Below are 19310 nucleotides of genomic sequence, written 5' to 3' on the forward strand. Positions count from 1 at the left end.
ATACAACTAAACCGAACATGCATGCTTAACGCATAACAAGTCTCTCAATAATTCAAATACCTTTTAATCGTTTCCAAAATCCTCTGAACTTCAACTCAGAAGCACGTCGAACATAGGAAGCGCGAGGGACGTTTGGCAGAAAAATGGCACCAAAACTAATCAATCAATCACGGGCAACTGCACCTATGGCCGCTCTCTCCCTATACAGGCTCTCTAAGTCGCTGTTGCTGAGCGCTCGCTATTGTTAACTACTACCGGGAGGTCGAGCAGTCGAATTGCGCGGTGGAAAGCGCGCGCTCACTGCAACGTGTTGCTGTTTCAACGGCAAAAGCAATATTGTTCTGTAACGCACGTGCTGCACGATGGGCAAGAAATCGAACAAATATGAGACGACAGTAATGATAAGCAGCCCGTCGAGCGAAGGGACCGGGGAGGAGGAAAACTTGGCGAACTACGTAGAAGATACAGCCCACGAAGAAGAACCATCCGTCCACGACACCGTGCTACTGACCCCGTCGATCTATATCCGCTGCCGCGCGACCGCTACGGTCGCAGGTTCGAATCCTGCCTCGGGCATGGATGTGTGTGATGTCCTTAGGTTAGTTAGGTTTAAGTAGTTCTAAGTTCTAGGGGACTGATTACCTCAGAAGTTAAATCCCATAGCGCTCAGAGCCATTTGAACTATATCCGCTGCCGGGACGATTGGTGGGACATACATGGCAAACTGAAGGACGTCGCGAGAGGCCCGCTGAAGGTGAAGTGTCTGGATAATGACACTTTACTGGAAGAGCAACCGGGCTGTATGTATGACTTCAAGATGTTCACACGTATCCTGGAGCCATACAAAGCACCGGCGCAAGAGAAATCCAAGTCGAAAGGGCAGAAAGAAACAGTTAAAGCCCTCCCCAGAGGGCTCCCCTGGCTGTGCTCCGAAGTAATGGTATGAAGAGCACTACGTGACGACGGATCCGGTGACGTAGCGGTAAAGCTACACAACCGAACTAACAAGAAGAGGTCGCCACTATTCATCCTGGCTGTAAACATACCAGCGATGAAAGGGGCATAGTTAGCGAACAAAGTCTACGGGATAGGCTGCACTCTGGGCTTCAAAGCGAAGCTGGAGGCTCTGCCTGCAGAACTGGCCACCAGGCCTCAGCGCTTTTAGTGTCAACAAGAGGGGCATGTGGCAACATACTGCCCCAACCAAGCGACCAGTGTAAAGTGCGCTGGCAGTCACGACCGAAACACATGCTCAAGGCCACGAGAAAGCACACCGACGTGATCCCACTGTGGCCGGCCGCACGTGACCAGCTGGCGCGGCTGTAAGGCTTTCTCAGGCCGCGGCAACACCGACGACAAGACGCAGAATTCTGCACCTGGAAAACAAGCCGAATGGAAGAAATGACGGAGAAGAGGACGCAAGAAAACCGCGTCGTCGTCTCCAGAGCAGAAGAAGAGCGAGATGGCAACAAGCCACCCACTTGAGCGGGTGGTCATCCACACTGTCAGAGTGGTATAGGGGCGGGCCGGCCGCCCGCAAACAGGCGACGGCAGTCAGCGCCAGACCGCCGAGATGACCCAGACGCCGCAGTGGCAAAAGGCGGTGCACGAAAAGGCTGCAGCGAAGAGTAGCTACCTTCAACCATCGAAGCCGCGCTGAAAGAAGCAGGAACGCGCTTCAAGATGGCGCTACATGCGGAGATGGAAGATGCTTGCCTCATGCTGCGGGAGCCATACGAGCGCAGGCCGTGGATAGTGGTAACGGCGGTACAAACGGAAGCACAACCGTGTACTACAGAAGCATCGCAGGCAGAACGTAAGACAAATAACAATACCACGATGATGAGCGCAGCGAAGTAGTTGCTGACAAATTGCGCCCTGCAGACGGACAGAGAAGAGAAGCCACTACTGGTCAGCAAGGAAGTGGTGACGAAAGAGGTCATCTCAGACATTAGATACATAGTGGATCTCGACGATATGGCAATAGTTTGCCCAAATCCAGAAGATCGAAACATCTGTCAGCGCATCTTGCTGGAGATATGGAAACAAAGGGAAATGGAAGAACAAGTTCAAATAGAAGAAGAAGGACGACGCCACCGTCAATACGGCTACCACTGCAACTTCCAGCACCGCCGTTGACTGCGGCACGGGCGCCATAAGGCAGCCGAACCAGCAACGACGAGCGCCGTCGAAGCGCCTCCAGTAAAGTGTGCAAGAAGCACCAATTTAACGGTGGCAACACCAGCAGTTTCAGTCAGGATTTTGGAGGTTTCCCCTGGGCTGTAAGGCAAATGCCGGAACTGTCCCCAGCATCCTCCTCTACTCCCAAATGGGAAAACTAAAATCTCTCCCCACAAGGCCTAGAAGCCAAAAGTAGCACCAACCCCAAATCCCAGATATCGCAGCAGAGAGGAGGAGGAGGAGATTGGTGTTTAACGTCCCGTCGACAACAAGGTCATTAGAGACAGAGCGCAAGCTCGGGTGAGGGAAGGATGGGGAAGGAAATCGGCCGTGCCCTTTCAAAGGAACCATCCCGGCATTTGCCTGAAGCGATTTCGGGAAATCACGGAAAACCTAAATCAGGATGGCCGGAGACGGGATTGAACCGTCGTCCTCCCGTTTGCGAGTCCAGTGTGCTAACCACTGCGCCACCTCGCTCGGTTCGCAGCAGAGACAAAGTTATTTACATAAAGGAGACACACATTTTTACCTCACCCATATGGCGGAATGGGGAGCTGCATGCCTTCAAACAGCCCGCCCACCTCCCTCAGAGGTGAGAATGGAACGATGAAAAAAAACTCGAGGAGCTGTCTCAGGTCGCACCTGAGGAAGGTTACGAGCTACGTTTCTGAAATATCGTGCAAGCACGACGCTGATATCCGTTCAAGATGTCATTAAATGGCCGGGGAACCCTGAAGAGTTACACTGCCGTTAAAGCTTTGGTCTGACAGCCGAACAACCTCACTCGTCATCCAAGTTAGATGCGGCCCGAAGATCTCGGAAGTGCTTCAAAAATGAATATACTTGTTGTAGCTGGGATACACAGTCATACAAAACTTTTTGAAGGACATCATCCTTACGCCAGTATATTAGGTTTTTTACTGCACTATTGCAGTTTCGGCCTTAGGCCATTATCAAGTGCTCACATTATGGCTTTAAGCCATGCCAACGTGTCAGCTTACATTACGTTGACACGGCTTATAGCCATAATATCAGCACTTGCTAATGGCCTAAGGCCGAAATTGCAGTAGCGCAGAAGAAAAAAAAAACTTTTAACAGTCACTGACTTAAAGATGATGTCCTTCAAAAATGCTTCAGAAATGTTTCAAATGGCCCTAAGCACTATGGGACTTAACATCTGAGGTCATCAGTCCCCTAGACTTAGAACTACGTAAACCTAACTAACCTAAGGACATCACACTCATCCATACCCGAGGCAGGATTTGAACCTGCGACCGTAGCAGCCGCGTGGTTCCGGACTGAAGCGCCTAGAACCGCACGTCCACCGCGGCCGGCTCCGAAGTGCTTCTTCTGCCTTTTCGTTTAGCAATTATTTGTTATTCTGTTGGCAGTTAACACTTTTGAAATAATGTAATACTAGCCTGCTATAGAGAGGTGATTTTATATGAAATGCAAGTAAATTCACTGTTTAGTTTATCTGATATTAATAACAGATGTTTATCATTTGGTCGCGCTACATCCGAACAAAGTGGCCATTTACGGAAAAGGACCACAATTTAGGCGACCTTTGGCCGGAGTGGCCAAGCGGTTAAAGGCGCTACAGTCTGGAACCGCACGACCGCTACGGTCGCAGGTTCGAATCCTGCCTGGGGCATGGATGTGTGTGATGTCCTTAGGTTAGTTAGGTTCAAGTAGTTCTAAGTTCTAGGGGATTGATTACCTCAGAAGTTAAATCCCATAGCGCTCAGAGCCATTTGAACTATATCCGCTGCCGGGACGATTGGTGGGACATACATGGCAAACTGAAGAACGTCGCGAGAGGCCCGCTGAAGGTGAAGTGTCTTTATAATGACACTTTACTGGAAGAGCAACCGGGCTGTATGTATGACTTCAACGTCTTCACACGTATCCTGGAGCCATACAAAGCACCGGCGCAAGAGAAATCCAAGTCGAAAGGGCAGAAAGAAACAGTTAATGCCCTCCCTAGAGGGCTCCCCTGGCTGTGCTCCGAAGTAATGGTATGAAGAGCACTAAGTGACGACGGATCCGGTGACGTAGCGGTAAAGCTACACAACCGAACTAACAAGAAGAGGTCGCCACTATTCATCCTATCTGTAAACACACCAGCGATGAAAGGGGCATAGTTAGCGAACAAAGTCTACGGGATAGGCTGCACTCTGGGCTTCAAAGCGAAGCTGGAGGCTCTGCCTGCAGAACTGGCCACCAGGCCTCAGCGCTTTTAGTGTCAACAAGAGGGGCATGTGGCAACATACTGCCCCAACCAAGCGACCAGTGTAAAGTGCGCTGGCAGTCATGACCGAAACACATGCCCAAGGCCACGAGAAAGCACACCGACGTGATCGCACTGTGGCCGGCCGCACGTGTCCAGCTGGCGCGGCTGTAAGGCTTTCGCAGGCCGCGGCAACACCGACGACAAGACACAGAATTCTGCACCTGGAAAACAAGCCGAATACAAGAAATGACGGAGAAGAAGACGCAAGGAAACCGCGTCGTCGTCTCCAGAGCAGAAGAAGAGCGAGATGGCAACAAGCCACCCACTTGAGCGGGTGGTCATCCACACTGTCAGAGTGGTGTAGGGGCGGGCCGGCCGCCCGCAAACGGGCGACGGCAGTCAGCGCCAAACCGCCGAGATGACCCAGACGCCGCAGTGGCAAAAGGCGGTGCACGAAAGGGCTGCAGCGAAGAGTAGCTACCTACAACCATCGAAGCCGCGCTGAAAGAAGCAGGAACGCGCTTCAAGATGGCCCCACATGCGGAGATGGAAGATGCTTGCCTCATGCTGCGGGGGGCATACGAGCGTAGGCCGTGGATAGTGGTAACGGCGGTACAAACTGAAGCACAACCGTGTACTACGGAAGCATCGCAGACAGAAGACCGTAAGACAAATAACAATACCACGCTGATGAGCGCAGCGAAGTAGTTACTGACAAACTGCGCCTTGCAGACGGACAGAGAAGAGAAGCCATTACTGGTCAGCAAGGAAGTGTTGACGAAAGAGGTCATCTCAGACATTAGATACATAGTGGATCTCGACGATCTGGCAATAGTTTGCCCATATCCAGAAGATCGAAGCATCTGTCAGCGCAGCTGGCTGGAGCTATGGAAACAAAGGGAAATGGAAGAACAAGTTCAAATAGAAGAAGAAAAACGACGCCACCGTCAATACGGCCGCCACTGCAACTTCCAGCACCGCCGTTGACTGCGGCACGGACGCCATGAGGCAGCCGAACCAGCAACGACGAGCGCCGTCGAAGCGTCTCCAGTAAAGTGTGCAAGAAGCGCCAATTTAACAGTGGCAACACCAGCAGTTCCAGTCAGGATTTTGGAGGTTTCCCCTGGGCTGTGAGGCGAATGCCGGAACTGTCCCCAGCATCCTCCTCTTTTCCCAAACGGGAAAACTAAAATCTCTCCCCACAAGGCCTAGAAGCCAAAAGTAGCACCAACCCCAAATCCCAGATATCGCAGCAGAGACAAATTTACTTAAATAAAGGAGACAAAGATTTTTACCTCACCCATATGGCTGAATGGGGAGCTGCATGCCTTCAAACAGCCCGCCCACCTCCCTCAGAGGTGAGAATGGAACGATGAAAAAAAACTCGAGGAGCTGTCTCAGGTCGCACCTGAGGAAGGTTACGGGCTACGTTTCTAAAATATCGTGCAAGCACGACGCTGATATCCGTTCAAGATGTCATTAAATTGCCGGGGAACCCTGAAGAGTTACACTGCCGTTAAAGCTTTGGTCTGACAGCCGAACAACCTCACTCGTCATCCAAGTTAGACGCGGCCCGAAGATCTCGGAAGTACTTCAAAAATGAATATATTTGTTGTAGCTGGGATACACAGTCATACAAAACTTTTTGAAGGACATCATCTTTACGCCAGTGACTAATATAGGTTTTTTTCTGCACTATTGCAGTTTCGGCCTTAGGCCATTAGCAAGTGCTGATATTATGGCTTTAAGCCATGCCAACGTGTCAGCTTACATTACGTTGACTCGGCTTATAGCCATAATATCAGCACTTGCTAATGGCCTAAGGCCGAAATTGCAATAGCGCAAAAGAAAAAAAAAAACTTTTAACAGTCACTGACGTAACGATGATGTCCTTCAAAAATGCTTCAGAAATGTTTCAAATGGCCCTAAGCACTATGGGACTTAACATCTGAGGTCACCTGTCCCCTAGACCCCTAGAACTACGTAAACCTAACTAACCTAAGGACATCACACTCATCCATACCCGAGGCAGGATTCGAACCTGCGACCGTAGCAGCCGCGTGGTTCCGGACTGAAGCGCCTAGATCCGCACGTCCACAGCGGCCGGTTCCGAAGTGCTTCTTCTGCCTTTTCGTTTAGCAATTATTTGTTGTTCTGTTGGCAGTTAACACTTTTGAAATAATGTAATAATAGCCTGCTATTGAGAGGTGATTTTATATGAAATGCAAGCAAATTCACTGTTTAGTTTATCTGATATTAATAACAGATGTTTGTCATTTGGGCGCGCTACATCCGAACACAGTGGCCATTTACGGAAAAGGACCACAATTTAGGCGACCTTTTTCGCGATACTGGTACCTCACACCACATTACGTCACTTTCCCACTGCTGCCTTATCAGCTGCTCTGAGAAGAGCTTCTTGTTGACGAATATGATGGATGAAAGGCCAAAAATTCTTTTACAATAAGTTCCTAACGTTATTCTATAAGTTTAGTAAACACAACAGACGCACATAATAGAGACTTTAGTCACAAATAATATATTCCCCTTCACTGTATACAACAATCTGTCAGCACTGGGCTAGCTGTTCGATTGCGGAACTGTAGAAATCACGTGTTTCTCAGGCGAAGAACTTGTCGAACCATGTTCGGATCGCATTTTCATCCGGAAAGAAAGTTCCTTGAAGACTGTTGGATAGAAAGCGGAAAAGGTGAAACTCCGGGGGAGCCAGATCAGATGAATAAGATGGATGCGGAATGACTTCCCGACCCAACTTCCACATTGTGTTTTTGTTAATCTGGCAGAATGTGGCAGTCTTCCCGGTCGTTTTTCTTCGACTGCGTCTGCAGGACATCACAGTTCTTTCTTTCTTTCTTTCACTGGTGCCATGTCCAGCGCTGACGCAGGGTCGGCATTGTTAGGAACGGATTTGGCAAGGTTATTGGAAAGGGGTGGCTGGATGCCCTTCCTGAGGCCACCCCGTACCCCCAGGGACGGAATGAGTGTACCCCTGCTGTCCGCGTCGAGTGTAAGTCATGGAATAGTGGGAACGTGTTCAGATGTCTGCGAATCGTGTAACTGAGGCGGAACGTGGGGACCAGCCCGGTATTCACCTAGCGGGATGTGGAAAACCGTCTAAAAACCACATCCAGGCTGGCCGGCACACCGGTATTCGTAGTTAATCCGCCGGGCGGATTCGATCCGGGGCCGGCGTGCCTACCCGAGTCCAGGAAGCAGGGCGTTAGCGCGCTCGGCTACTCTGGCTAGTTCTGCAGCACATCTCAGTTGTTGACAATAAATATCAGCAGTGATGGTTACATACACCTAGGGAAAGCAATTTGTAGCACACCACACTGTGACTGTTCCACCAAATGCATAATATCTTTGTGGATGCGCGGAAGTCCTTGTACGGGGAGTTGCTGTTTTCATTGGGCTGAGTCACTCTATTTTCCTTACGTTAGCACAAAGACACCATCTGTCTTCACCATTAACAAAAAAATGGCTCTAAGCTCTATGGGACTTAACATCTGACGTCATCGGTCCCCTAGGCTTAGAACTACTTAAACCTAACTAACCTAAGGCCATCACACACATCCATGCCCGAGGCAGGATTCGAACCTGCGACCGCAGCAGCAGTGCGGTTCCGGACTGAAGCGCCTGGAACCAATCGGACACAGCGGCCGGCTCACCATTAACGATACAGGATAGGAATGGCTGGTGTTGTTCACGAGCCAATTGATGACTAGCAAGCAAAGGTAAACATATGATTTCTTGCCATGTATCGAGTACACTGGCGTTGATCACTGTCGATTAATCCACTTAAACGATCATCATCAAACCCGGTGTTCCTGAACGTGGAGAGTCACTAACGTCAAAACGATCCTCGTTAAAACGAGAAAACCATTCTTCCCGTGCTATGTCCAATGGCATTATCCCCATAAACGGTACGAATGTTTCTGGCTGTCATCCCTCCATTGAGCTCAGACAGAAGAATATGTCGGAAATATTCCGATTTCTCCACTTGGCACTCCATTTTCTAGCATCCACAGGCCCCCTCACATCTCACATCTCCAAATGACAATATAATATTTTGCACACTCAAATAGCGACAGTGAACTAAAAAAAGTAGAAACCGATCAATAAACCCATAACAACCTGAATACCAACGTGCAAACCAAAAACGCTTCGAACTGAATGCACCAACCTAACATTTAGCGATATTGGCTTCAGAATAGATTTATTGCCGATAGACCGACAAATCGCTCCAGTAAGATAATCATGTGTAAATTATAACTCCTGTAACGTTGTTAATCAGCTACAGAAATCTTATTGGCGAATTCTTTTTCATTAACACAGGAGATCGTCGCAGCCAAAATTTTGAATCATCAAAAGTGTCTAGTGGGGCATGTGTACTTTTTTCACCCCCTGCTCGCTCTCCTTTGAAACCCTTCAATGGGGTAGGGAAATAGCAGTAAAAATTCCATTGTTGCGCTTGAGCGAGCTGCGAAGGCACATTTTTGTCACATACACTATGTTAGCGATAGACATCAGTTCAGCAGTCGCCGCATTTTATGATTTTACTTGGACAAAATGACTCTGACAATGGCCTGCGGTTACAGTCGTGGGCCAAGGGAAAGGCCTCTTCTCGTACGCACAAGAGAGAAACGCGAGAGCAGGAGAACACACACCTCTGCCGGATAATTCCTGAAACTTCTGCCTTCCCTGTTTTATTTTTTCGATTAGTTTTTGCGCCCCCTCAGTATTTGCGCCCTAGGCTGTGGTCTTCCCTCGCGACACCCTCGGTATGGCCCTGTTCGTACCTTAGGCATGATTAACCCTTACACTCAGGAATCTATTTAAGTCTCTTGCCTTTCCGCTTACATTATTAACTAGCGTTAATAAATGACCCACTATTATCATTTTGAGCTGATTTTTGTTGTTGTTGATAAGAAACCAACACTGCTATAATGTTACACAGTTATTATGTCACGACCGGCTTCGTTCAAAGGTAATCCCATCAGGTTAAACAAATTAGGATAAATCAGGGTTCATAGTAAATTCACAAGTCTTTGAACCAGTGTCACGATTTAAGAAGTTAAATTATCTTCCGTAACGTATGAGAGAAGTTCTGGAGCAGACTACCATTTAAGAACACCATTGACTGCCTAGCCGAACTACAGCAAGCAATGATTGTAGGCAACCTGGCACGCTTTGTATACCAGACTGTGTTCAGAGATGTGCGCTCCAGGACAGACATGCGAACATGTTGGTTAGCCTCTGTCAAGTGTTAATTATCTCTTGTGGCATATTACGACCGTTATGAGTACAGACAATAACGTTAATTACAGAAGCGACATTCGAGTGTAAAGCGTACCACAATTGTTCAAACAGAGTGCAAAAACATACACATACGAAAAGCAGAGCAAACAATTATGCACAATAAGAAAAATCAGAAGCCAGTTCTTACACTAAGTTTTATTGTCATTACATACAAACAGCACTAAATGACTGATTACCCAAAACTCTTGCGAAATTTTATACACATTATAACAGACACAGTAATTATTGTCACACATATGAGCATAACTAATGATTAAAATTGATTACAAAAACCGTATTACTGCAGATCATATAAAAAGGTTGAAATAACGAAACTTTGTTAGACATGATATGGTGTTTTGAGGAAAGACTTTACAAAAATTAAAGTAAGGTGACGTCTAATTCAGACAGAGCTAGAAACCGCAAGTGTACACAAAAGTCTGACGAGCAGCGTAAGGATCAGAGTTTGCGAGGTGTTGGTGCTGTGTGCTCAACTGGGATCTGGTATGGGATACCAGGCTTTTTGCAACCATTGCAGGCTGCAAGAAAACTATGGTTTCAAAAGTTGTTTGGAGATTGATAGTAATCCTGCCACCATATCGTGGTTGTAGACAGATTGATCTGAAGCATACCCAAAGGTCGAGCTTAGGTTCGAAGCCAGCAACTGTGAAGACTAAATAAAAGTGTTGGCAACACATTGATCTATTGCGCTTCTTGAAGTGTACGTACCTCGTTGGCTATGATTGCTGGATATATATTCCCGTCATCCAGAACGAATGTGAGCGTTGCTTTGTGAATCTTATTTCGGTTCTAGCCAACATTCGCTCCACGGTAAAACTGCAAGGTATATTCAAGAAGCGCTAGATTGCGTAACAAGCATACTCCGATAAGTATTTTGATGCATATTATGCTCATAAAGGTACATCAACTATGAAAAAGTAAGGGGAATGTGCACTACGTTATTTTTATCGAAAATTGCGCGGCAATCGATTGGTCTCCAAACAGCTACATTTTCGGAAAAAAACGGTGGTTTTCTTTCCAGTAAGAGAATAAAAACAACTTATTTCCTCATAGTTGTAGCACCTGCAAAAAGTTTGATAAAACTGTTAATGAGGGACAGGCGAATAGTATGGTCCAACCGGTACCACAGTCTACAGCAGGGTTTTATAAACTGGTGTTCCGCGGAAATTGAATAAGTGCTTCGCGAAAAACTATTAATAACATGGCGATTTTTTTCGACTTTGTTCTTATTTTTCAAACAAATGTATTACCATCTCTATGTAATTAGTTATTATTTAAATTGAAGTAAAAACTGAACCAGTGGCAAAAAGCTGCTATCGGAACACAAAAAAGGGGAATTTGCTCTTGTTAAAAGTCTTTGACAGAAAAATTCGGTACCGGCTGTCTCACTCTGCCTTCTTCATCACCTGGAGTATGCTGTCATCGTGTGACTTACTATTGGCGTTCACGCATGCAAACAAACCATCTAGCATTCAGTTACTGATTTATAAGCATCCGGAAAGACCAGAAGAGTAGTTTTAGTCATACAGATTTTATTGGAGTGGATTTTTAAAAATTAGATACAGTCAGACTCTAACATGAAATTGGGTACTTTTAGACCTTTTGAAAACGACGTACAATCAGGTTCTAACATGAAATTAGATATTTTAGCTACTATAAAATTACAATTTTCAATAAAATAATTCCGTAATTCTTAGCTGAGAAGACTGAGATTATGTTAGTCATAAAATATTTATTTAATTGGAATTTTAAAATTTAGGTACAATCAGGTACTAACATGAAATTAGGTATTTTTGGGTTCTATAAAACTGGCGTTTTCAATCATAAATAGGCGACATTTGCGTCTTTACAAATTTTATTCCCTTTATTTCATGCGGAACAAAATAGGTTTTTACCTAAAGTCCGAGGTCTGGTCATTAACTCTTTATGTCTCTCTAGCTGTCGGTGTTTCCTGTCTCACAGCCACTGTATCCTTCGTTTTGTCCTACTACTATTGTCTCCTCTCACTGTCACTATCTCCTTCTTGCTCTCTCTTATTGCTGTTATCTGATTTATTCCTCACCACAGCTGTTCTCTTTTGTCGCAATCACTCTCTCTCTCTTCCAGGTTGTCACTGACTCTCTCTGTCATCATCACTGACTCTCATCACTATTTTTTTCTCCTTCTGTTATTTCTCTCCCACTGGCACTGTCTCCTTCACTCTTTTCCTAGCGTTGTTCTGTCACTGTTAACTACGTACCTTGTCACCGTCTCCCTCTCTTTCTCTCGCAATATCTTCTTCACTCATTCTATAACAGAACCACTGTCTACTATCTTCCAATACTTATAATTTTTCTGGTCCTTTACCATTTCCACTGTCATCTTCTTTCTCACGTCAGCATAAAAACGTGTGAATGTGTTCACATATCAAAATTTATGGGAAAGCTTTTAAACGGGGCGAGAAATGTGTCAATAAAATATTGTTAGTTTTTTGTGTGAAATTGAAATAACGCAAAACTAATTTTAGAACTACTTAAACCTAACTAACCTAAGGACATCACACACATCCATGCCCGAGGCAGGATTCGAACCTGCGACCGTTGCGGTCGCGCGGTTCCAGACTGTAGCGCCTAGAACCACTCGCCCACCCCGGCCGGCGGTTAGTTACGTTTAAGCACTTCTAAGTTGATGGCCTCAGCTGTTAAGTCCCATAGTTCTTAGAGCCATTTGAGTCATCGGAAGGAGCAGAGTCCGTGTACTCTGGAAATCGGCGTGAATGTCCTTTGCTTTCATACTTTTCGTTACAAAGTACTTAATCACTGCTCGACTCTCGATATTTTTCATCTTCGCAAATCACTATGAGGGAACAACAAGAGAGCCACGTCACTGCCACAGCTCTCTTCCAAGAACACTGACGTGGCACGTGTTTACAGGCAACAGTCCAATGAATATCACATCAACAACTCGTTGCGCTAGCGTTGACCTCTCGTGGTGATTCAGACAACTTTTCAAACCATTCTCGTAGATATATGACAGTTGTAAGTTTAAATACTAATAACGAATGTAAAATTGATAAATACACAGAACAACATCCAATTATTAGGTCTAGCGAAACTGAACTATTAGGTACCTATAAGCACTTTGTTTCGTTTTAAATATCCATGATTTTGCTGCGGGCCGCACTACATGACAGAAATAAATGCAGTAAATCATAGGTAATTTTGAAGTGCTAGAAACTGTTCTTTTCAGAATTAACAATTGTCTATCTCTGTATAGGATAATCGTGTTATAATAAAATAACACAGTGTCATGTTGTGGCTTATGGTTGCCATTACATAAACTTCTATGCAATAGTTTTCTTAAGGTGGAGGAAAGAAATGTCTCAAGTAGAATCATGTAGTAGAATATTCTTGACTGCTTAAAATTTAGACCTGCTGTAACTTGACAGTTCGGGAACTTATAATATTGCAATGTTACTTACCGTGCTGAGAATTGAAAGGAAAAGCAAACAGAGATATACGCCACATTTTTGGGAAATTAATATAATTCAGTAAGTTATTCTGACACGTTATTACACTCCCAAACTCAATTAATCTACGCCTACGGCAGGTTATTCGCATACTTAACGTAATAAATATTGGACAGGTAATCCGCAAGCTTTACAGACGGTCGGTAATGGAGACGCACACATGTACCCTTGTCAGCGCCATACCAATTAACTGGCGCGTATGATGGACAGCGGCTCGTGTAACATGCTGCGCAATATCCCCTGCTTTCCTCTGAGAGCGGCTGCCGGGGCTTTCATTGCTACACGCGCCCGCGTCTCTTTGCCGCTGTCTCTTCCACACGCGTATTCCCCTCCTGTTCTACCCGCTCACTCACTAACTCAAACGCGCGCATGTTCCATTTCCCCTCGACTGAACAGCACCGTACCGTCCCGCTGCCCCTTTGTCTTTGTCCACTTACGCTGTCTTTCTTTACGTACAGTCGTTCAGTCATTATCTCCCCTCCCAGATAGGGTGAGTAAGCGCAGTAAAATGCCTACCCGCAACCAGCCAGATTCAAAACCACATCTGGCTGTTCTAATTCGTTCTCTCTTCGATTTTTGTGACTGAGAAGGATGGCAGAATGATACAGTACGGCACTGATTGATGCTTTCCACCAGTATCGTCAAACATTAGGATGTTTCCTTCTCTGATAATATTACTGTCGCCGTGGAACGAGAAACAAGGCTGATTGGCCATAGGCGAAGGATAGTACAGTTATTTTTTAAAAACGATTACTTTCTTACTAAACAACTAGATGACAAACGCGGCATTACCCGAATATTCGTGATGTCAATTTTATGTTAGAAACGAAAACGAAAAGAGAACTGTTTTTGTATTGTAATACGGTTGGTTGATTTGGGGAAGACCAGACAGCTTGGTCATCGGTCTCATCGGATTAGGGAAGGATGGGGAAGGAAGTCGGCCGTGCCCTTTCAGAGGAACCATCCCGGCATTTGCCTGGAGTGATTTAGGGAAATCACGGAAAACCTAAATCAGGATGGCCGGACGCGGGATTGAACCGTCGTCCTTCCGAATGCGAGTCCATATTGTAATACGGAAAATATATCGTTTTCACGTTTTCGTGAGGAGGTATGAAATTATGAAACAGTCGTACAGAGAAATATACAGTGTTCAGATTGTTTTCAACTACAGCCGTTTCCGCTTCGCTGTTGAAAGCTGTCAAAAGCGCCGCCAGGTGTCAGTGATTTCCTTAAGGTGACTCGACTGTAGGAGTGTCTTTTAAGTAACGAATAATTGTATTAAAGCTTCATGCATGATGCAGCAGTTTTTCATGCATCTCATTGATTATTATGTCACCTCTATTGAAGTATTATACGTAGGTTGTTGTTACCCTGACTGCGATTGTTGCCAGACAGTAATGGACGTGTTTAGCAAGTTTGGTTGACGTTGATCCTGTGGCTTGCGAGGAGTTGAGAAACTTACACGTACACTATGTGATCAAAAGTATCCGGACACCTGGCTGAAAATGACTTACATGTTCGTGGCGCCCTCCATCGGAAAACGCAGGAATTCAATATGATGTCCCACCCTTAGCCCTGATGACAGCTTCCACTCTCGCAGGCGTACGTTCATTCAGGTGCTGGAAGAAATGTTGGGGAATGGCAGCCCATTCTTCACGGAGTGTTACACTGAGGATAGCTATAGATGTCGGTAGGTGAGGCCTGGGACGAAGCCGACGTTCCAAAACATCCCAAAGGTGTCCTACAGCATTCAGGTTAGCACTCTGTGTAGGCCAGTGCATTATTATAGGGGTGATATTGTCGTGTAACCACTCCGCCACAGGCCGTGCATTATGAACAGCTGCTCGATCGTGCTGAAAGATGCGATCGCCATACCCGAACTGCTCTTCAGCAGTAGGTAGCAAGAAGATGCTCAAAACATCAATGTAGGCCCGTGCTGTGATAGTGCCACGCAAAAGAACAAGGGGTACAAGCCCCTCCATGAAAAACACGACCTCACCATAACACCACCGCCTCCGAATTGTAATGTTGGCACTACACACGCTGGCAGATGACGTTCCCCAGGAATTCGCCATACCCACAGCCTGACATCGGATCGCCACATTGTGTACCGTGGTTCGTCACTCGACACAACGTTTTTCCACTGTTCAATCGTCCAGTGTTTACGCTGGTTTGGCATTTACCAGCATGATGTGTGGCTTCTGAGCAGCCGCTCGACAATGAAATCCAAGTTTTCTCACCTTCCGCGTAACTGTCATACTACTTTCAGTGGATCCTGATGCAGTTTGGAATTCCTGTGTGATGGTCTGGATAGGTGCCTGCCTGTTACAAACTACGACCCTCTTCAACTGTCGGCGGAATGTGTCAGTCAACAGACGAGGTCGGCCTGTACGTTTTTGTGCTGTACGTGTCCCTTCACGTTTACACTACACTATCACATCGGAAACAAAGGACCTAGTTATGTTTGGGAGTGTGGGAATGTCGCGTACAGACGTATGACGCAAGTGACCCTATCACCTGACCACGTTCGAAGTCCGTGAGTTCCGCAGAGCGCCCCATTTTGCTCTCTCACGATGTCTAATGACTACTGACGTCGCTGATATGGAGTACCTGGCAATAGGTGGCAGCAGAATGCACCTAATATGAAAAACGTATGTTTTTGGGGGTGTCCGAATACTTTTGACGCACATCCATCTTTGTAATATGTCTGGTTTGACTCCGTCCCCATAAATTAAACGATGAACACGCGGTACTTCCGACGAAGAGTGTATTCCATTCTGCAGCCGAGTTTGTGATGTTGTGAAACTTCCAGACGAATTAAAACTGTGTCCCAGAATGAAAATCGAACGTGGATTTGAGCCACTCGTGCGGAATGCTCTTATTGCCTACACTGCTAAGACTGATTCTCCTCCTTACTGCTTACTGCTTCCCCTTAGTACATAGAACTCAGGTACAGAATGAGAGAAGCACCCGTCCCCAGCCGACCAAAATATCCAATCTGTCCCGCTTTAAAACACAGTAGCCTTCCCTCAATCATTAATTGTTAGAGAAAGAAGACTTTGGAATGATCTGTCTCACTAGATCATGCAACTGAATCACATCTCGAGCTTCAAAATACAGCTAACCAACGTTCTGAACGAACAGTAATGTTTGTTTCCGGATGTAACCATCAACCCAAATACGAATTAGTACCATCCTCTCACATAAAGTCACTCTCATTCTGGCATGTCCCTATCGAGGACAGAAATTCGGTGTCTTAGAACTGACGTCTTCATAATATCTCACTTTTTTGCATTCGTAAGTAGTTTGTTTGTGTTATTGTTACTGTTATTATTACTATTACATACTGTTCAGTCATATTAATGTGACCACCTCTGAGAGGCCTGAATAATCGTCTTTTGCAGCGCGGACTACTGCAAGACGTGCATGAAAAGAGTCAACGAAGTTCTAGAAAATACCGACAGGTATGGGGATCCATGCTGAAGACAGTGCCGCTGCCGGCTGCGCTAGGTTTCTAGGTTGGTGATCCACGACGCAAACAGCCCGATCGAGACGGCCCACAGATTCTCTGTTGGTTGTAAATTGGTGCAGTTTGGTGTCTAGGGAGTACGGTAGACTAATCCTGGTGCTCTTCGAACCACGTACACAAACTGCGTGTAGTGTTGGGCAAGGTAACTATTGGTGTATCCATACTTGTGTAGATCCGTTGTGTCTTCCAGAATCACGAGATCACCCAGAGAATGCTACGGAAACATTCCCCGGACCGTAACGCTCCCTCCTCCTGCATGGATCCTTGCGACGATTGTTGTAGGGTGTTTGATTTCAGACATTTTACACCGTACACTCCAACGGCCATCTGCCGATAGAGGGTAAATCTTGATTCATCTGAAATGGCCACCTATTGTGACTCAATTGGTGAGAATAGTTCAAAAGAAGAAGCCGGGAAATACATGGAAGAAACACTTTTGAAAAATTTTAGTCAGGTTATGTTTCACCAAAAAGTCTCTTGTGAAATAAGTAAAATTATTAAATCTTTGAAAAATAAATGTTCTGTCGGAGTACATGACATCTCTAATAAGATATTAAAAAAACATAGAGCAATTACAGCTGATGTTCCGAGTCAAGTATGTAATGCATCAATAACTCAAGGTACTTTCCCAGACAGTTTGAAATATGCCTTTGTCAGGCCTCTCTACAAAAAGGGGGACACAACGCATGTCAATAATTATCGGCCAGTGTCCTTGATTACAGCATTTTCATAAATCTTCGAGGAAATAATGTACTCAAGAGTGGTTAGCCCTCTGAACAGTAATGGGACACTTAGAAAATCACAGTTTGGATTTCAAAAATGCTGTTCCACTGAGACAGCAATATACAATTTCACTGTCCACATAATAGTCTTTAAATAGTAAAATGTCACTAAGAGAAATTTTCTGTGTCTTGTCCAAAGCATTTCATTGTGTGAACCATGACATAATGTTACAGAAATTACAATTCTATGGTATGAATGGCATAGCATATAAGTGGTTTAAGTCATACCTACAGAACAGGAAACAAAATGTTTCTTTATGTGGGTCAAGTGATTTAAATAAGTTTGCCACTTCATCTGACTGGGGTGAATTTACATTCGGTGTTACACAGGGTTCAATCATGGGTCCCCTTCTGTTCTTGATATATGTGAACGACCTCCATTCTTATTTGAAACAAGAAGCTGAACTGACACTACTGATGATACAAGCGTCATTATTAATCCAGTAAAAGAAACTCCTATTGAAAATAATACAAATAAGGTGTTAGGAAAAGTCATTAACAGGTTTCCTGTAAATGGCCCTGCTCTCACCTTTCAAAAAACACAGTACATCTACTTTTCTGCTCCAAAAAGTACAGTTCCTTCAATAAATATAACACATCAACAAAAGTCAGTAGACAGGGTAGAGCATACTAAGTTTTTGGGTGTACATACAGATGAGAATCTTGATCGGAAAATTTATATTTTGGATCTTCTAAGGCGACGAGGTTCAGCAACTTTTGCAATCAGAACAATTGCCAATTTTGAGGATATAGAAATTAGTAAGCTGACATGCTTTGCATACTTTCACTCTCTGATGTCATACGGAATAATATTTTGGTGTAACTCAACACTTAGGCAAAAAGTATTCACTGCTCAAAAGAAAGTGGTTAGAATAATGAGAGGGGCTCATAGTCGCACGTCTTGTAGGCATCTTTTTAAAAGATTGGGAATTCTTACAACAGCTTCACAGTACATTTACTCACTAATGAAATTTGTTCTCAACAACATGGACCAGTTTAAAAACAACAGTGACAGTCATGATTATAATACAAGAAAAAAGAAAGACTTACACTATTCTTTCCTCAACCTATCTTCGCCACAGAAAGGGGTAAAATGTGCTAGTATAAAAATTTTTGACAAATTACCAGATGAAATAAAATGTCTGGCAGACAGCAGTAATAGCTTCAAAAATAAATTGAAATCATATCTCCTTGACAACTCCTTCTATACCATAGATGAATTCTTGAATAGGAATAAATAAATCTGTTAATATAGTATATGCATGTTGTGCCATTTAAGGGAATGGGGTAAATAACAGAAATATTAATATATATACTCCTGCTAACCCTAAGAAGTGTTGAGGGAAGAATGTTAAGTTTACTCCAATTTATTACAAAAAGGTACGGCCAAAATTTCAGGAAACATTCCTCACACACAAATAAAGAAAAGATGTCATGTGGACATGTGTCCGGAAACGCTTAATTTCCATGTTAGAGCTCATTTTAGTTTCGTCAGTATGTACTGTACTTCCTCAATTCACCGCCAGTTGGCCCAATTGAAGGAAGGTAATGTTGACTTCGGTGCTTGTGTTGACAAGCGACTCATTGCTCTACAGTACTAGCATCAAGCACTCAGTACGTAGCATCAACGGGTTAGTGTTCATCAGTCAGTGCAATGTTTACAAATGCGGAGTTAGCAGATGCCCATTTCATGTATGGATTAGCACAGGGCAATAGCCGTGGCGCGGTAAGTTTGTA

Source organism: Schistocerca serialis, chromosome 9 (genome assembly GCF_023864345.2).
Source record: "Schistocerca serialis cubense isolate TAMUIC-IGC-003099 chromosome 9, iqSchSeri2.2, whole genome shotgun sequence".
NCBI classification, from domain to species: domain Eukaryota; kingdom Metazoa; phylum Arthropoda; class Insecta; order Orthoptera; family Acrididae; genus Schistocerca; species Schistocerca serialis.